At 37.8% G+C, this 21,088-nt stretch overlaps 1 long non-coding RNA gene across 1 annotated transcript; it reads right to left on the bottom strand.

Moving 5' to 3' along the window:
* Positions 1-1,713: 1,713 nt before the first annotated feature.
* On the bottom strand, positions 1,714-20,940 carry LOC120501542. The gene is made up of 2 exons (XR_005627343.1): positions 15,390-20,940; positions 1,714-10,369 (listed from the first exon to the last, which is right to left on the bottom strand). It is a non-coding gene; the product is annotated as an uncharacterized LOC120501542 (long non-coding RNA).
* Between the last annotated feature and the right edge of the window lie 148 nt (positions 20,941-21,088).

Below are 21,088 nucleotides of genomic sequence, written 5' to 3'. Positions count from 1 at the left end.
TGTTTAAAAAGTGCCTATTCCTGCACAACAATATTTTAAATCTGTAGCATCTCCACTGCACAGAAAACACTCCACTATAGAAAAGACAATGGATTTTAATAGGCTAAAATTAATTATGTGACCCATTACATTTTGTGCTTGAAATCTTCCTGGAACATTGTCAAAAAATGTGTTTCAAACCAGCAGATATAGGTCAGTGTTTTGCTTATATAAGCTTTCTATCTATTTTGAACAGATAAAAATTAAAAGCATTATTTAATCAAAAAGTATTTCCTGCTCACAAACCAAATGATTTGTGAAGCACAGTTTAAAAAATAAAAAAAAAACCCCAAACCCAAAACCTTAACATAGATGAGTGGTGATAACCAGATCTTTTGGTTCTGCTCATCTTTCAAATACAGCCTGAGGAATTTGTGTCACACAATGCCTTCCCCACACCGCCATCTGATGTTTAGTTGGAGTTGTACTCGCAGTTTGGGTGTACAGCCACTCTAAAATGCCATTGTGTCAGTTTTCTCACAGAGCCAGTCATTGTCTGGAGTTTAAGCAAAAGCTTAAAATTAACATTCCCATGTACAAAGTGTTCAGCCTGGTCAACTGAATCATACCCTAGACTTTGTTGATTGTAATAGCTAAATTTTTTTGACAATAGTAATAAATTCCAAATCAGTTAAAACCAGTCATGAACACACCTGAGGAATGTCATTATCCCTCTGACAATTCTTATTGTTAATATTTGCATTTATTGTTACAAGCCTGAATTCAGTAGTATTAGCAGACTTCCTTCCTGAAGGCGAGTTCAGAATGCATGACACTTTTGCTGTCTGGCAAAGCCTTTTACTCTGCTGCTTCTCAAGGGAATGCATTCATGGATCACGTCTTAGATTCCCTCCCACAAGTATTTGCATAAACTGCTCCTATGGCAGATTTCCCCTTTGCTGAAGGTGTTAATTCTTCCAGGACTAAGACAGTATTCTCTTTGAGATAGAAATCCTGCCAGAAGACATCCTTTCAGCCCTGACACAAGTTATCTGCCAGCCCCAACCCTGAGCCATCACCAGAGAGAGGTGGAAGGTTCTGTACATGGCAGACAGCTGCAGCTACTGTTCATAGGAAAGACACCCAGACCTAACAAGGAGTATGTAAGAGATGGGACCTGGTTTAAAAATACAAAAATGGTATCAGTAGAGTTATTCCTCTGGTGAATGGCACACTTGTTTCTCAGGAATCAAGTGCCTTACTGGAACCAGTGAGAAATGGGGAAAGAGTAAATAAAGACTTCTTTTAAAGACCAAGGCAGAAATTGGTGCTATTTGATTAATGCATTCAACTTTAGTGCATAAATTGGGATATTGCCTGTTCTAGGCAAGAATGCAAAGCCCTAAGTCACACTCCTGCTCTGAAGTGTGTGGCAACCAGAGGACTCTGCCTATTACTATATACAGGAGGAAAAAACTGCTTCAAGAAGGAAGGGGATACACCAGAGAACAAGTGTTGGAGTACTGCCCAAAACATAAAAGCCCAGATAAGTGCATACAATCTTATATTACAATCTTTTTATTAGTGCCATGTTTCTCACCAGCTTGAAATCACTGCAGAAAGAGGCAGTTTCCCCACAAGTAGGAGAAAGATTGTTCATGGTTTTAGGGGAAACACTTGAAGAACAACTGTGCTAGAATATTTTAGATATACACACACACACACATACATATATATATGTAACTGTTCTTTTTGGTTTTATTGTTTCTCCAGGGATTGAACAAGATAAGATCTGCACTCAGAAGCAGCCAGAAACCCACGCATTACGCTTTTGGGGGAAGATCACCCACACTGCACAGACGTGCAGTGAGCTTTGGGAGGGAGGAGGCAGTTCAGCAGAGTGTACCATGGATGCCCTTGCATTGTGGAGGAAGGCACAGGCAATTGGATTTAACCAGCTGGGTGGAATTTGATTTGATTAGCTTTGGCACAGTTTCACATACTCTCAATTCATCAGTGAATGGAGTAACTATATTGGAAAGCTGCTGGGGAAAAACAACATTGCCCCTGATGCTACTGTCACAGGCAGATAGAGCACAATCCCATACAGGCTCACTCTGTGTTTTCCTCTCTTCATTGTCTCCCTAGTTAGTTTTTTTGTGCCAGTGTGTGTCTTCCTGTATCAGGATTGGCTGCCTTTTCTTGGTCTGAGATCTTGGCATGTAAAGAGCAGTAATTACTCCATGACTTGACTATGAGCAAGGGTGGGAGTGCCCCCTCTTGAACAATAAAACCCCTTGTAGAGAAAAGCCTAACTAAACAAAACAAAATGTGTAAAACCAGGCAGTGCTGCCACAAAGCACTTTGCTAGCTAGAGAGTCTATATGGAGTATGAATAAGAGCCTACTGTGTTTTAGTCTGTCCTGCCTGTGAAAGATCCCATTCTATAAAGGGGTATGTGTTAGTCTCTTCTTATTTCATACAAGTCTAGGCAAATACAACTTCTTTAGTTTCAATGAAGCTGTGCCTAATCTCCACCAAGAATGAGAACTGAACCATGGCCAGCAATTCAGGACAGCATGTTCATACAAAGCCATCTTCTCTCAGATTCATCTTGAGAAAATAACATCCCCTACTTTTATCAACTGTCAATACCTCATAATTTTGAGTATCAGTTGTGGCAGCTCACAGTTAAAAACATTTTTGTGTATTATGAGCTTACAAGTCCTGTAATATGAGCTAATAAAGGGTAATATGCAAGTGATTGAAGTCTTTTGAAACATGGCTCACCAGAAGATCATGTGTTTATCATGTGTCAGGCTGAGCTCTCTGTATGAAGAAGAATATGAGGGAAGATTATTGCCTTATCTTACAGCTCCCCAGAATACCATCCTTTTAAAGCAGAATAAAAAAGTGTTTTGTTTGAAGGATAGATCTGAAGAAAAGTTACAGGTTTCAGAGACAGGGAATCAAGCTAAATATGGTGAGCTGTACAGATGAATCTCAAGAATTATTCCTGTGAAACACATTCTCAAGCTAAGTTCCCCTAAGTATTAACATCTGTCTTGAGTGAAAATAGACTTTCATCAGTTAATTTTCAAATCAAGAGGTGAAATTAAAAAGTGAGAAAATTCTCAGTATGAAAATTAAGTTGAAGCATCCAAGTTTTCAATAGAAAAGTGTCCAGGCATGGGCCTTTTTGATTTTTAGCAGGGTACTACAATTGTGAATACCTGTAGGAACTCAATTGGAAGTGCAGAGAGGCCAAAAAGCCCCATGTATATGTCTAGAAAGTACAGAAAATGGAAATATGGATCTTAAAGGTAAAGAACCAAAATTTAATTATGTTGATCATTAAACAAATGATCAACAGATATGTAATTTTGAGTGTGTACTTCTTACAGATTTTGTTCTACTTCCTCAGGTCCTATGTGGGATTAGGCAGGACATTTGCCTTTGAAAAACCATGCAAGATTGAAAACTATACATGAAAAGAAGCCAAAATATTTTCTTGTGAATTCTGTCCACCATCAGTGGTTGTTCATATCAATGTTCTTTGAGTAGAAAGGCTACAAAATCAATAAAAGTAATAAAAACATTTTCTCTTTGTATTTCAGAGAATTCTTTCCCTCTCAATGAAAAAGTATCCAGGACATAAACAAGCCTACAGAAATAAAATTGAGGCTTCCATGTCAACATTTAAAAATTTCCCCTCAAATACAGCAAAACCTGGCACAATCCTTAGATTAAGTTTCTGTTGGGGAAAGGGGGGGAAGAAGAAAGTTTTCCTCCTTCAATCAGATGAAACTTGTGGTTTTTGTTATCACATTTTAAACTACAAAACCAGAGAGACAGAACTCATGACTGTTTTATTTTTGAGAATAACCACCCAGAGATTTGCCCACAGTTAAGGAACCCAAATTCATTTTTCTGCTCCATTGCAGACTGTGCAAGGCTTTTGAAAACCACTTAACCCCTATATCTCATTTCCCTTTCAGTGAATGGGCATCATAGAACCTCACTATATGAAAGGGGTTTTTTTAAGACTAAAATCTTTAAAACAGCAAGTTGTTCATGTGCTACAGGGAAGGGGACCAAGTAAATAAAATGGAGAGATTACTCTGTAATCACAGATGTGCTGTCCTCCCATGGTGCTCCTGACATGCACACCAACACTGCAGGATGCAGGCAGTGCCTAGACCATCATTAAATTATTAAATTCTTGTCTGTTGTAATACATTTTTCCACTAGTGTAGCTTATTAACTTTGCTGTCACCATCACTCAACAAGCAGATACATCAGCTGATAGAAAAAATGCCAACGTGAGGATAGCAAGTTCATAGGTTAAAAAAAGTCTTTCCTCTATAAATAGAGTTGGTATAAATCACAAGAGTCTGCAAAATGGGCCTGGGAAAATTAGCTGCTGACCTAAAAACACTTCCTGTTGGCTGTCTGGGAATCCATTTCACACAGTTAAAAGTGACAGGAATTAAAACAGCTAAAGAAGCAGGACTTTATGTTGAAATAAAGAATAAAGTGTCCTAGCAAACATGAAAATAAAACCAAATGCAACTAATAAAAATACAACTATACTCTTGTGCAAGTATTCTAAACAGTCAAAAGGTAAAATGAGCTATACTTTTTAAACTCTTAATGAGGAAATAATTATTATATGTTTTCAGTGTCCTGCAGTCCTTGTGGCAGCTCTGGAATTTCAGCAGCTGACCAGCCAGCAGGCCCCATGACCTGCAGTTGCATGTGGCAATGTGTGGTTAAACAGGGAACTCAGCACAGCCATTTCTGTAGGAAACTGCTGACTAACACTGGGAAGAATCTAGTCAATTTGAATTATACTTCAAATTAAAGAGAATATAATTAATGAAGACATTTTTATCTCAAGCAAGGAACTAGCTTGCTGTTTTTCATTCAGAGTTAATGCTACCCTTCACTGCTGGAGCTCTTCAGCTAACACTTCACCCAAGTGTCCTCTGCTGTCACTCAAAAAATGCCCCTTAGGGAGTGCTTCAGGAAATAAAATGAGTGCATTGAAACAGGTATTTTCTTAGGCCCAGCTCACTGCATCACCAGGTTTATTACAGCACACTTATGTTGTGTTCATGCATGTGACACTTCTGTAACGCCAATTAATTCAGTGATGAGTGTCTCTTTACTTTAAAGCTACTTAAATGGAAATTATTTAGAGACACCAGATTTTTATATTCCAGGAACTTTGAACTGTCACATAATTTGACAATTAAGGTCTAAAGAATACATAAAAGCATATAACAAGATATGACTATAAATTGTAGCCCTCTAGATAAGCTTAGCTCCAAACAGAAAAGAAAGGCCTCCTCAAATTTATTTTGAAAACCAGAAAAATATCTTGTGTAATACAGGACAGAATATCTGTCTATAAGCATATGCCCATTTTCTTCAAATTTTGTAGTAGAACTCCTAAAATTGCAGAATTACCTTTCCACATAAAAAAAATACTTGTTTTTGTAATCTCTCAGTTAAAATAATTTCTAATACTGAGTGAGTTACATGAATTATGAAATTTGGTACAAGATTGCAAAGCAAATTTTCTTCTTTGGAGTGCTTAGGCAACTCAGGTCAGATATTTGCAGCTGCCCCTTAAAGTCTGAAGGCCAAATCTTTGGACTCTAATTATGTATTCAAGCTTACAACGTCTCTAATCTCAATCTTAATTGTCTTTGTCCAAAATAAAGTTGCCAAAGATACATCTCACTGTTTAATACGGTGGATTATCCATAAGCATAATACAGTATTTTGTCTGAGTCTGTTAACTCAGTTGTTCAGATTGAGTTATTTTAAGATTTCACAGCTGGTATAGGATTGCTTATATAGCTAAAATATGTGCCTTGGTAATGGCTAATATTTCTAATCAAATATGTCTTGGTAAAGTGTTTAGGTTCAGGATAAATCACACTGCTGGCCACAGTGTAGCAAACAAAAGGAGAAAAAATTATACATTATGTCATGCAAAATAAATTTTCTATCATTCATCTAGAGCATTAGGGCTTACAGACTCTTTGAGTTAGATCTATACCCTTAATCATGCATAATCCCATTGACAACAGTTTTAAAAAGTGCCAAAAACAAAACAAAAAACCTAAACCAGCTTTGCAGAGCTAAACTTCCCAGAACATCGGCTGGGAGAAGCAAAAATACAACCACTGAGTTAACTGTCTCACTGCAAATGCTCACTCTTCAAGATATCCTGCTTTTAGATGTGCTTAAACTTAATGTACAATTTTGCAGGTGCCATCAAAGCAGTAAATGTGTCAGGGGCCCCTGTAAAATAGTGCATCACTAAAAACTGCATAGTAGAGTCTGTCTCAAGGAGAGTTAAATCACTCTGGCCCAGTGGCTGCAACACTTGAACAAATGTATGAGGATCATTTCACAGAAGGGATTCTTGCCACTCTGAGCTTTGGAGGTAAAGGCCTCCTTTCCAGTGAAAGTAAACAAGGTCCAACAGCCTAAGTTTCACTTGCATCATTGAAAATCTCAGTTTACTACAGATGCATCCAATATGCAGAATGTCTTCCAGATCCTACTAATGGCACACAAAGTCTTTCAAAACAGCCAACACTGAAAGACTCAAAACTGCCCCCCTTTCCTTTCCATGGGACCAGCACATAACCAGAGGAAGGAAAATCCTTGTCTGCAATTCCTTCTCCATGCACATGAGTTGGGAACTTTTTCTGCCCTGATGATAGTTTCCCAATTTTTCTATTCATCTCCTCAAAAACACAAGATATACTGACACTCACTCTGAATCATGTGCTCTCTGTTATAAAACCAGCTGTCCTGATTTCTCACATGCAGGATCATGTCTGTTCCCCTCTGCCCACATTGTTATTTGTATGGCCATACAGGAAGCTCAATCAGCCTGTTCTGCTTGAAGCTAAATCAGGCAAAATTTTCAGCTAGTCTCTAACCCAGCTTACCATGCAATTGTGCTAATGTTATTACTGGCTCAGAAGAAGCAGTGGAAATACATGACTGGGGAAAGACAGGACTGTTTTTCTGGGTCACGGTCTTACTCAAGGGGCTTAAGTGACTGAGACAGCAGCCTAAATTTGGGAATCATCTCCAAGAGTAAATGTATCTCATGAATCCTCCCTATCACTACTCCTATACTGCAGTTGCTTTTGCAGGACATTTCAATGTTTTTTCTAAGATGCTGAAATAAAAACAGGAGAGGATTTTTAATCATGTGAATTTGACTAGTGCCAGACAACTGTAGCTTCAGCAGCTTATCTGAAATCTTCCACTGTGCTGTTGTCTTTGTTTTGGTTATATCATTTGCTTCCACTTCAAGAACCTAGAACATCAGACAGCATTGCTGAGCACAGACCAAGAATCAGAAATATATAATCCAGATGCTAAAACTAGTACTGGCTTTTTATTAACCTGTTACATTTATCTATCATGCTGGAAATAATAATTTGGAATTACCTCATTTCACAAGCACAGTTGCTGGACCTCTGCTGGTGCAATACTTGAAATATATTTTGTAGAAACAGATGCAAAGTTTTCTGCTGTGCCAAAGGAAAATTTAAATTGTAATGTTCTGTCAAAGGAGGAGTTATATATTTTTTGACAAAATAAAAATGTTCATGGAAATGAGAGGCTATATAGCCAAGTGAAACTTAATCTCTTTTCATGCCACTTCTCAAAAATAAAATATTAACAGCTATTGCACAATCACTCACTCAAATTTACCATTAGTTAGACAACATGTGAAAACTGCAAGCTACCTTATTCTACTTCCAAAGTTGTAATGTCATGCTTACTTTTTACATCTTAACTTCTAGGAATCTACTTGAATATAAGAGGAGCTGATAGGGAACATTTAGAAGGATTTTATCTGGCTGTTACCTTCACAAAACCAACAAAAGTATGTTACATCAGGATATAAAAAATTATAATAAATTTGAGATGATTTACCCTTTGAGGAGGGGCCTGCAAATGCAAGGCTCTCTCAGTTCTTCCTAACTTCCTTTGTGATTATAGAGTATTATTTGTATGTGAAGCACTGGCATGGGAGTTCTAGAAAATTAATTTTCACACATTTGGAGAACAATCGTGGCCTGGAAGAATTAAATCTTAACTTCCTTGCAACTGTCTCAAAGTTTACTGAATTCTACCTGAAATAAGAGAAAAATTATTCCTTCATTTCTTGAAGTCTAGGTTAATGGGCAGTTTTAGTTCTGAGCATTTTTGAGATAAAGTTACTTGTGTATTGTTTCATGTAACTCACTAATACTTTTTTTTTATTTACAGAAATATTTCTTTTACCTTTTACTTTACACATCTGCAACTTCAGCTAGAAATATTTTTTTTAGGCAGAGGCCAAAATTTTTTAGATTGTGTCCATGATTTCTAGACCCAGATATGTTCCCATTGGACTAATGCATTGCCCATGTCATCTGCTTGTCATCTCTATGTACATTGATTTTTCACATTTCCTAAAATTTTTCAGCATTGTATATTCATAGCTGTGTATACCAAGTATTCTTGCTTTTTCTTGCCCCTGAAATCTGGGAAATCCTACTTTCTTTTCTCTGTCAAGGCATTCCAGGGACTCTTCATTTTCAAAGGAGGGACACATGCCCCTTTTAGTACCTCTATTTATGCATTTGAGCATCATTTACATCTCTGAAGCTTCTCTCACCTGCAATACATACAGTGATGAGTAGTGGCTGTCTTGGTTATTGTACCCAGTATACTCAAGAAAAAAATTGTCCATTTGCAAGTGTAATTTTGGAATGTCTATAAATGTAACTTAATAGAGAATTCCTACCTCCACTGTCAAGCTTCTGCTGCAGAACTTGGAATCTCCATAAGGCACAGGTTTGCAAACAGCCCTGGGACATAAATCCCAACTCAGGCATATCCCAATCCTTTCCTGTATGCATGGGAGTCCACCATCTCCAGTCTTCATCCTGTTTTTAGGGCAGATCTCTGGGGAATACACACTTAAAATGAACTTTGTCTCATTTCTGTACTTAGCTAACAAGACTGTCATGGTTTCAGCCCAACCAGCAGCTCCACACAGCTTTATATGCAGAAAGGCACCCTGTGGAGTGCTGGTATCAGCATGTGGAAACGCCTTCAGTCAGCTGGGGTCAGCTTCTTGTGCCACCCCAGCCTCCTCACAAGAAGCAGGAAAGGCCTCAATGCTGTATCAGCACTGCTCAGCAATAGGTGAAACATCTCTGTGTTATCAGCACCGCTCTCAGCACAAGCCTGAGGCACAGCCACATACCAGTTACTGTGAAGAAAATTAACTCTACCCCAGCCAAAACCACCACAAAGTCAAAGAAAGCAAAATTAAGTCACTCCTACAAAGTAAAAATGCATTTTTTACAAATAACTAACAGAATACAAACCCTCAGTGGTACTAGACCTTATCTGACTGTAGAACAAGTGGATTAAAACACTAAGCCTGAATAAACACAAACCCAGTTCTCTAATGAGGCTTGAAACAGAAAGGTTGCACAACTGGGATTCCATTTTTTCAGATTGTATCACTACACAAGAGCTGTTTTCAGCTCAAGCATCTGCACAATAAAGCTGTGCTGTCTTCACTAACCACCCAACTCAGCAGAGCTCCAATGTGATTTACAGAATTTCCTTTGCAAGACTATCATCCCCAAGCACTGGACAAGAAGCTTAGGCAACAGACTGAAGTATCAAGATTTTACTACTGGTGGAGTAGTTAGACCTTCTTCCTTATCCTTATTCCTTGTTGGCTATAGTAGAAATAGGAATTAGGTTAAAGGTTTAAAGATTTGAGATTCTGAAGTCACAGAAGTAAACATCACAATGAGAGATGCATTATGCCATTAACTAAGCATTTCCAAACACACATTTACTCCAAGCTCCAAGCATTTAATGTATGTTGTACAGAGAAGTGCATGTGAGATATTCTGTTCTGCTCATTCCCTTATTTTGAAATGCATTTTAATTGCTTAGTCCTGTTCCTTCATCCATGGGGAATATAGGAATTACCATACAGGAGCAGGCACTCTAACCACCTTCTTCTCTTCTTGTGTTATGGGTATCATGGATAAAAGTTAAATGGCATTTGTGGTATCAGAACAGCTCCCAACAAAAGGGTACCCTGCTCACCTCATTTCCTACTTTCCAGAATTCATTTTATGAAAAGCTATAAACAGATGGCATTTTCATCACACCCACTGGTCTTTTCAGATCAGAAGAGACCAGTGGAACATATCACAGGGAACTTCAGTGTTGTTCTAATCCTTCTGGGGTTTCACACTCCTGGGCTGTCAAGAAAGAAGCCTTCACTGATGTTTTATGCTTGATTTGAGTTTAGGGATTTTTTTTCTTTTTACTATAAGAAAAAAGATGAGACATTACTCCAGTGCAAACCAAGTATTTTTAGCCAGCCATAGCAGGAGGCAAGTGCCTTCATCACTAATCAATTTCCTTTATATAATAAAGGGAAAAACACTGCTAAAGAAAGTATCGAGGTACTGATGGGTTGCCAGAAGAGACTAACTCAGTATCTGTGGGATTTTCTGAGAAAGGAATATACATCTCTATCTCTATTTTGGCAAATAAGGATCTCAGTTTTGCAACTCTTTATGGCACTGTTATTTTCACCATTGATCTGAGTATCCTGAAGTCTATAGTTAGTGCACATATGTGTTGGAACCCTATTACATATGCAATTTAACTATATGGACCAAAAAACCCACACATATTTAGGGATAACTATTTTAGTCCTATTTCAACAAGCTGGTCTGTTGAATTAAAGTTAAAAACCTTTGCTGTCCTACCTCCTAATGCAAATCAATTTACATAAAGAGAATGGTGAGGTGCACAGAAACTGCAAGAGCTTAAGGCAACCACTGGTTTCCAGATGGGATGGAATGGGTCAGGTATAGAGAACTGGAGAAGCAAGATCCATAACAGCTCTGTAAATCAGGATTTTTTGGTGAGGTACTGGTAAGACTAAAAGCATAAATACAGGACAAAAAATAGGTTTCTGTCAGCACAGAGACCTAATCACATATGTCCTAAAGCTGTCAGCATCAGTGGCACATGGTACTGCAAGTGAAGACAAAAATATCTTCAAACATTTTCAGATATGCACTGATTATTAATTTATGTTGCTCATCTGAATAACATAACTTTTGAAGTTGACATCAGGAACCCACATAAACTAAATAACTATCTAGGTTAGACTAGAAATTTGGGTCGGGGAACTTTATTGCAATACACAATTTGTACAGTGTTCAAATTTAAACCTCCCTAACAAAGAAAAAGAAAAATCTTGTGAAGAATTTTGAGTTTTTAATCTGAGACTGTTTCACAAGTAACAATAAATTCTCATTTACATAACAATGTTGAAAATTAACTATTGACAAAAATCCAACAAATTTTAACAAAATAGCTCCACAACACTTTATAATATCCTCCTGGGATTGTGTATTTTTAATTCCAAGTGAATAGATGACTCATTACTAAGAGTTGCAGAGGCACACATTAGCTTAAGCCCTTCTTGTATCCTTATGCAATTGTTCAGCTCTGTAAATATCTGTAAAATATTTCTACAATACATTCAAAAGATTAGGAACTACTCAGAAATAACTTTTTACTTAATGCTAAATAAGTTAAAATATACTACCTGATAAGGAAGAGTGAAGAGAAACAAAATAACCCTTATCTAGTATTAAATGGTCATGGATATCTCTGTACTTCAAGCTTAATTATAGCCAAATTCACCAAAATAGAAATATTAAGGAGAACATGATATTTGACTAAGCATACTGCAACAAGGCCAGATTTTGCCAAAGTCAAGGTTTTGCTGTTTAAGATGGGATGTGAATGAACTTGGATATTTCAGTCTTAAGAGCTCCTGACATGGCTACAGTTTTGCTCCTGTTAACAATTTTTTCAGTGCTCACAAAGCTGCTGCTTACACTTAACCTACCCTGAATGCCTAACACAACCTGATACCATCAGGGTCTTCAGTTAGTTTCAAAGCTGCAAAACCTACTTCATACTTTCAGATCAAGCTTGACATATGAAGCCAACAAAACTATTACTACCCTTTAAAATTACATAATCCATGCCTGGGATGTTCATGGCACATCTTCTATGGCACAGAATCAGGATCACTGTCCCGGATGTGTAGGCTGTATCCAATTCCTCCTCTGCCAAAGAACTTTCAATCTCACCTCTCCTGGGAAGTCTTCAGCTACCATGCTGGTCATGGTTTGCTGTCTGTACACCATTACGCTGATAATACCATCTCCCCTTCCTTACCACAGTTGCTTCTCTGAGGACTTTTTCTTTAAGATAAAAGTTAATCTGTCTTGGGAAGGATCGGGAATTTGTAACATTGGGGCTGGGTGTATCTTGCTTAACTGCAATCAAAAAAACCAGCCCTCTGTTCCTAGCTCCCCTCTGAACTGTTTGTTAGTTTAGTGGAAGGAAAGGGACTTCAGCAAGAGCAAATAACTCCACCCTCAGAGTTATGGACTGCACTACGGAAAGGCTGCCTGCCATCCCACTGAAATACAGAACTAGTCTACAGAGAAATACCTGGAGTTCAGATTATCACTGTTAGGCAAGACAAGAAGTATCACTTCAAGCAATTAAGAGTTAACTTATCCAGGAATCAGGAGATGGACTGTCTATACCTACTTCTATGAACTTCTCTTTTTAATGTAAGCAGTCATGTATTGTGTACTTGTACACACTGAGAGATCCAATTACCAGATTTGGGACCAGATATCTAAAGTCTAGACGTGCAACAATTTACTGGACCATTCAGTATCTGGTCCTTAACACAGGGCTATTTCCCATAGCAGGTTCACAAATGCCATTGCAGTTCTCCTGGTACCATCAACGTGGGATGCTCTTCAAGGTTTTCACCCTCTAGCACTTCTGCAGTGATGAGGCACAATAAAATCTGCAGGCCAAGTTCTGACTGTGCACCAACTCTGCTCTTCAGGCAGGTCTGCTCCTCTCATCCCTGGACATACTCAGCTTCACAAACTTTGAAGGAGAACCAGCTGTAGCACTCCAGACTCATTTTGTACCACTGCTACTGAGTACTGAGCTAAGACAGTAGGCACAACTACTTTTTCCAGCCCCCTTTTTGCAGTATATTCCTTAATTTTGCCTGTTTTCTGCTGTTTGTTTTTCTTGTTGTTTGTTTGTTTGCTTGCTTTTGTTTCTTGGGAGGGTTTTTTTGTGAGGTTTTTGGGGATTTTTTGTTTTGTTTTGGTTTTGTTTTGTTTTTTTTGTGGGGAGGGTTTTGTAGCTTATATGCTACAAGGTCTAGTTATGCTTTCTGCTACAATTATTGACGGACTTGAGCAAACAAAACAAAACCTGCTGATCTGGCCTGAAGTTCATACTGATGTCATATCAGCTACACTCCCTGTATTTTTTAGTATCTTTCATCCTACTTTATGTTGCTAAAGAATCAAAGCAGATTAATTCATTAGGAATAAAATCTTTAACCACATTTAAAATCTATTTAGCCACTGTCCTTATGATCCTATTCATTTGACAGGCTTATTTCCTTATCAAGTATGTATTTTAAAACAAAGCTGCTGTCCAGACACCACTTCTCTACATTATTGCAAAGTTAATGTTGTATTTTAATAGGATTATTTTATATCAGGAATTCCATTTAGTGTATTTCATTTTGCTGGGCATCTGTCCAAGATCCCAGATAACTAATCTTTAAAAAGTGACCTACATACTTAATCATTGTCCCGTTCATAAGTGACACTAATTGACTCATATTTTCTGTTTTATCTATACACCATTTCTCTCATGCAATTGCATAAATCCTTGTACTTTTGTAATTTTTTTTTATTTATGAAGATTTTTCCAAGAGTAATTCAGACAGACAAGACTACCCCATATCCTAACCAAAATTTATGTGGACATTGTTAATCATGCTTTCCTTTGTCCTAAATATAGTCTTTCTGCAGTGCATAATGAAGCCATGAAAGCAGTAGGTTCATTTACTTACAATTTCAGCAGAGGCAGGCATAAGAATCAGATTTGTTACATAATCTGCTGTAAACTAATTCTTTCAGATTCTTTAGACTGGCTGGACAGCTATATTTTGTATTTTCAAAACCTTTACAGGGGACAGAGGAATACGTGAGGAAATGCTTTGGCCAGATATAAAGTTTGTTATCAAACTTCAGAGTAGAGCTTTGATGATTTTATTATGGGAGCACCTTCTTCTTGCTTGAAGGAAGCATTTCCTTCCTTCAAGTTTTAGCATATGCCTTTATTTTTCCTTGGAACACTTGAAAAAGCTCTTGGACATTTCTATAGCTGTTCCCTTAGTGTTAAGTGTGCATTAAAAAGAATTACAAGTTGCCTTGCCACAGGTGGAAGCTGACCATCTTGCTAGAGAAAAATTCAAACTTGAACTTTGTTACCTAGAGGCACCTAGGCTCTGCTAGAAGAGTCATACTCTGAGAAAAAAACGTTGAAAAACAAACTAAAAGGAGTCAATAAAAAGTGATACTTCCAGAAATACTAATAACTTGAGCAAGTTCTCTTACATGTGATTTTGGGCAAATGAGCAGTAGAGAGCAGAGGTTCTGTTGTCAGTCATTTACAAAGGAGATCTGGTAGAAATGTATCTCTAGAGAGGCCTCAGGTCTGCATATTTGCACAAGTGCATATTTGCTGCTGAGCATACTTGCATGAGTTGTTTCTGTTCTCCACTCATACCTTCCAAGCTGCACAATGAGACCTCTGCTGTTCATACAAGTGTGCAGCTGGGTTATGAGAGCAAATCCATTTCTGATCCTTAGGGAGCTAATGGCAAAGTGGGAGACCAAACAGAGCACCTAAGGATTTCCAGAGCTAAAATAGTGGCTAAAGAAATGCAACATTTATTTATTTCATTCTTGAAAGTAAAGTGGTGTGAGGGTGAGTATAAACTGGAAATAGGACTTCGTGAAACCAACTGATCTACTCAAACAGCATGAACTAATATTAAATGTTGTTTGAGCATAATGTTTGTCACCTCAGGAATGCTGTAGTCTGGGGAAGACATACACTAACACTGGCCAAAACAACTACACTGAAAATAGCTGGGACAGCAAACCAGTTTTATAAGCTTTGCAGTCATATACTACAGTGAAAGTGGACACTGACCCTCTTCAGACTGTCTCTGTCATACCACAAACTTAACTGTTACCAAGTTAACATTTTGGACTGGGAAAAAAAATTGTATGGCATTAGTAACTAATAATTATATAAATATTTATAACTATGTAAATATTTTAATGTAATCTCTTAATAACAACAGTTCCCAAACCACATATCTTTTCACTTTTCACAGAACAGGCCTATAAACTTACCATATGCAAATGCATTTGTTGCTCTAGATCTTGACATCACATCTCATGCATTTGGCTAATTCTCTTGAAAGAGTCAAAAAAAATTCTGTTTAGGTGCTCAGTTCATCCACTTCACAGGTGCTGTGGAAAAATTCACATATGAACTATCCACATGGTCACTTGCAGACACATCTATGGGGGACAGAACGCTGTATAGTCACGGCTGTTATGGAGAACTGTGCAATTTGTTAGAAAAGTAGAATCTATTTATCCTGAAGAATGATTTTCTTCATGACTTTGCCTTTACCTTTTCCTGTGTTCTACATTCCCCTTTTTTACTTCCCCCTTCCATTTCCAGAATGATATTCCCATATGCCAGAATTAAAATTGCATTATTTCATTTTCCCTTCACATCATTACATCTCAAATGATACTTAGGTTTTTTAGTGTATTTAATTTCTGTGATCTAGAACTAATAACTACTGTACTTCAATAGCAGTATTTGTAATAGCATTTAGATAAATCCTATTATTATTATTATAAATCAAAATTAAATCATTCCCATTTTGTCTTTGATTAAATGGGACTATTGGTCAGAAAGACTATAAATCGAAAAACTGTCAATATAATTTTTTCCTTCTTGAAAGGGTATCAAATTCAAAATCACTTATTTCTAAATATGTATTAACACAGGAACAGCAAGAAAAATGAGTTTCTGTCCTCAACAGCCACAGAACACCCCACCCCCCAGATCTCCCCCATAGGATACAAGAAATTCTCTACTTTTGGCACATCCTTTGGCTGCTTTATCAGTTTGAAAATAAAGTGCAGACATTTACACTCCACAAGGTGTCACTCTAAAACAACCGGAAAAAAATTGTGTCTTTTTTGCTTTGAACTTTACCCAGAAGGTCAGAAATTACCAGCATTTCAAATTTAAGACTGAATTACCAGATTCTACTCAGAGCTACTACAATGTAACACTACAGGCAGTAGGTATTTCTTCTTGCAAACAGTGTATTTCAAAACCAGTCTATTTTTAACATATTTGCCTAGCTGAAGAGTAGGAAAAAGAAAAAAAAAAAAGAAAGCGTGTCAGTAACTGTTTCAATTTGGGGGAGCATCCAGCAAGTATTTTATCAGGATACATTGCATTGTCCTTTATTCAACTACCACTGGCTCGTTGAAGACACAGAAAACAACGTCAGACCCAACAGCTTAGGTCTGCAAGGTATTCAAGCTTTTTAATAAAATACATTTTGTCTATAAACAAATTGTCCTTTAAAACAAATATATTATAATCTACAGACATTCAAATATCCTCCAAAAAATACAAACAGTTGTCATCAACAAAAGCTCACTTTCTATAGTTCACGGGCAATCAGTGAATTAATTCTCTGTAATCTAATAGGAGAGAATTCCCAGAAAGTTTTCTTGAATCTAAAAAAACTTACATTCCAACTTCTCCTGTACTAAGTCCATGCCTTCATGGCTAACTACCTATTTTCATGAACGTTTGAGAGATCTTTGACACATCTATGAACTTTAATTGCTGTTGACCACCAGGTTCAAAACATACTAGAAGAAATGCGATACAAACATGAGCAACTGTCATTTCACGGGAAACAATATCAGTATTTCAGGAAAATTAAAATCATCAAGGAAAAAGAACAAAGAATGTATGGAACAGGTCTGATAGTGTGAGGGAGGGAGCTGTAGGTAAAAATTTACACAAGATACAACAAAAGAAAGTGGAACTAACTGATTTTGAAATGCTGACACTTTTCATCCTGTGCTCAATACTGCAGAGCTCTGATCCCTACATAGACCAATGGGGCTTTTGCACAAAAAACAATGAAATTAAAAAATAATCCCACATCCAAACTTACCATACCTGCTTTTGTTACACTCTGTAACAGCACTGTTTTCAAACACTTTGTTCAGTCTATCCTTACTTTTCTTGTTTTTCTGTGGCTGTATTTCATTTAGGACCATTTCCAATAGACACTTCAGAAAAGCTAATTAGATCGGGCCTCAAATGAGAGAAAAAGAACAATGTCTGCTTTGAAGATCTCAACAGATTTGGGCCGCTCACTTGTCATGAAAGCTGCAGCTCCCGGCCCATGTCTGGATCTTTGAAGTAACTGACAACTTCACTGGCAAAAATGCAGAGGTGTCAAGGATTTCAGCTTTTTTTTTTTTGTTTGTATGCCAACTGACAAACCTCAGAAAGCTTTTAGTTCATGCAACCAGGATCTTGGAGAATCTAGTTCTTCAGAATCAACTTCATCAAGAAAAACACCTCAGTATGCATTAAACTTAAAAATGTGTTTGCAGTTCTCTCACTTCTGTAAGAATTAATGGAAGCTAGAAATGTGATAAATACTTTCCTCAGGAGAAAAAAAATCCTTAAGAGAACTATTTTAGAAACAACAGACCGAACATGGTCCAGACCAAGCTTGTTAAACAACTCTGCATCAGCTTTTACCTGGTGTGATTACAACCCCATTGGGAAGTGGTGGAGAGGACAATCATGAAAATGAGAATATTAAGAGCCTCATTCAAGGTTGTTTGGAAATCATATTTTTGAAGCCAGAAAACGAAAACAATGACTTGGCTAGATAACCAGATTTCTGAATTGTGACATTTTTATAGACATAATTCCATTCACAAGATGTATTAATCACACCTGATTTCACTGACAAAGGCTAGTAAAAGAGAGGAAAAAGCTCAGCAGTTACCATAACAAAGACACTTCCTTCACTGTTTTTTCCATTCAAGTCACACAGAATACAATGAAGTATTTTTTCCTTAGTCTACATGCAGCACTCAACTCACACACTACTCTCAGACTTTGTGCATATTGCTTTTGCTTCATTCAGTATTGAACAAGCCTGTTGCAAGAAGGAAGTTCTAACTCAGAATTAAGAAAAAAATAGAAACCTGAGAAAGTAGAGTAAAAATTCATCAGACTCAGAAGAATAAACTTATTTTTGCTACCCCCCCATTTCCAGCTGGCATGACAGAATATCAAATTGCTCTAGAATTTTCCTAAATTATTTTCCTCAGTTATTAAATCAAGCAAATACTAGAACACTTTTGCTGGAATAATGACATCACTGTTAGTCTCATCCACAAGGGCCTCATAGTGCCTTAAAAAAATCTCCAAAAAAAATAGACCCCCCTCCCCATATGACAATATTTTCTACAGAAAGGCTCACAACCAAAAGACAGTTACTTCTGTCAGCTGCTTAACAGCTCAGCACTCAAAACAGTCTTGCCTTGTACACACCCACACACTAAATACCACGGGAAACAGGAAAAAACTGTGGACAAAATGAGTCAATCCAAACCAGAAGCTAAGCAGACCCCTTAGTTTTCTTTGAAGTGATATTTAATTCAGAAAAAAAATCACACTGAATTTAGCTATTACACTGATGTCTGCAGGGTACCAGTACAGATCAGCAATTATGTGTGACAAGAACAGAAGGAAAAACCAAGTAGGAGACAATTTGCACTCCTCAGGACTGTATCAGTGCAGCCAAAAAAAAGAATAATTTGCAATTATTCTTGCAAACAGCAAAATCTGTGGGAATAACAATCAAAAAGTCCTGTCAAAGAAACTAAATCCACACCTACTCACACAATATACTTATTTTAATCCCTTTCTTCACTGGCCAAAACAGCTGAGGCTGTTTTAGAGAGTCAAGAGAGATCTGTCTGGAGAGTCTATAGAGATTTCTCTTTGCACATCTGCCTAAAGAGGGAAACAGCTATGACTCAAAGCTGTACCTTAAGAGGAAGCTGACTATTACATTCCTCATCACCCACAAGGCTAGGAAGCTGAAGACATCTTACAAGAGACTATTTTACCTGAGCTATATGAAAACCTATTTTGTAAAAACAATTTTAAATCCATGCAGGCCTGTGTACACACACTTTCCCTCAAAGACCAATCCTCCAGCTGTCTCTCTTAAAGAAATTTGCAGTTGTGTGGTTTCAGCAAGAAAGGAGTTTCATATCATACAAATGCAATTTTCTAACAGGAAGGAAAAAAAATACGTTTTTTTGGCCTTTTTTCCTGATAGTGGAAAAACAAAATTCTTGGCTCTGCCAAATCAAAGCTTGGGCAGCGTTCAAATTCTCTTGTAATAAACCAACTCAGATTCACTTGATGTTTCTATATAAAGAATACTATTGCATTGAAAAGGCCTTTTTCCTGCACCACATCCATCAGTGCTTCAGTGTGTGCTGCTGCCCCAAAGGCTGAGTCCATCCTGGGCTGCATCCAACGCAGGGTGGGCAGCAGGTGAGGGAGAGGATTCTGCCTCTTCACTCTGCTCTGGCAGGACCCCACCTGCAGTGCTGCATGCAGCTCTGGGGGCCCCAGCACAGGAAAACCATGGACCTGTCAGAGCAGGTTTGCTGGAGCACCACAAACATCATCACAGGGTAGGAGTGCCTCTCCAGTGAAAACCGCCTGAGATGGCTGGGCGATTTCATCCTGGAGAAAAGAAAGCTCCAGGGAGACCTCACTAACTCTTTCAGTACTTACAGGAGGCTTACAGGAAAGAAGGAGAGAACTTTTTACACAGGTAGACAATGACAGGACAAGGGGCAATGGTTATAAAGAAAAGAGGAGAGATTCACATTAGGAATGAATTCTTTGTTCAGAGATTAGCATTCAACTAGTATCTCAGTGAAGATGTGGTTGCCCCATCTCTGGAAGTGTTCAAGGCCAGGCTGGATGGAGCTCTAAGCAACATGATTTAGTAGTGAATGTCATCCCTGCCCATGACATGGGGGTTTAGAACTAGATGATCTTTAAGGTTCCTTCCAACCCAAACCATTCTATGACTCTACTAGTAAAGAAATGAGTATAAACTACACATATGTGGAATAGACAACGATTCTTCCTCCCATCAAATTTCTAACTGTAGTTAGTACCAGACACTATTGTGAAGATAAAGGGGACTTTTCACTGGAGACATATCTGCCACACACACACAAGTTTCTCTCTATTTAAGTTTCCAAATCCCTTGTGAGTCAAAAGCAATGCCTACCTGCAACAGAAAACAGACTAACGACAGAGCCACAACAAACAACTTGCTTGTTGCACTACAGAGGCTGCAACATGGACCTGCAGATTGCATTCATCCTGTCCAACCTGAACAGAACCTTTGACTTCTGCTGACCTCAGCAGTTCAGATTTTCACAGTGAAGAAGATATTTCAAAGTTTAAATTACTTTTGTTTCAAACCTGCATCAGAGTCTTAGAGGCCAGAGGTATCTTTTTACCTCCTTAAATCAACTGATGTGGCTGCAGGAAGTGAGAGAGAATACCTCTTCTTACAAATGGTGTCACTTAGGAAACCTAGTGGGATTTTAAAAATATTCAAGAAAATTATTCAGTGTATTTCAAGTAATTTAGGAAAGAATAAAAAAATCATATACATAAATCAACCCACCCCAACAGAGTGAAGAGGGTTAAATGCAAATTAAGTTTAAATTAAATTAGGAAGTCTCAGTGACTTCAGTATGATTCCATCCCTCCTCCCCTTCCATACACTCACTCTCTTAAATTAAATTAGGAAGTCTCAGTGACTTCAGTATGATTCCATCCCTCCTCCCCTTCCATACACTCTCTCACACACACACACACCCTCAGTAAAGCCAATTAAGTAGGAAACAGGCCTCTCTTCCTACCACATCAGTAAGGC

This window comes from Passer montanus, unplaced genomic scaffold (assembly GCF_014805655.1).
Source record: "Passer montanus isolate IOZ18808 unplaced genomic scaffold, ASM1480565v1 scaffold10, whole genome shotgun sequence".
NCBI lineage: Eukaryota > Metazoa > Chordata > Aves > Passeriformes > Passeridae > Passer > Passer montanus.
Note: the sequence above shows the minus strand (reverse complement) of the source record. Positions and strands in the feature narration are given on the sequence as shown.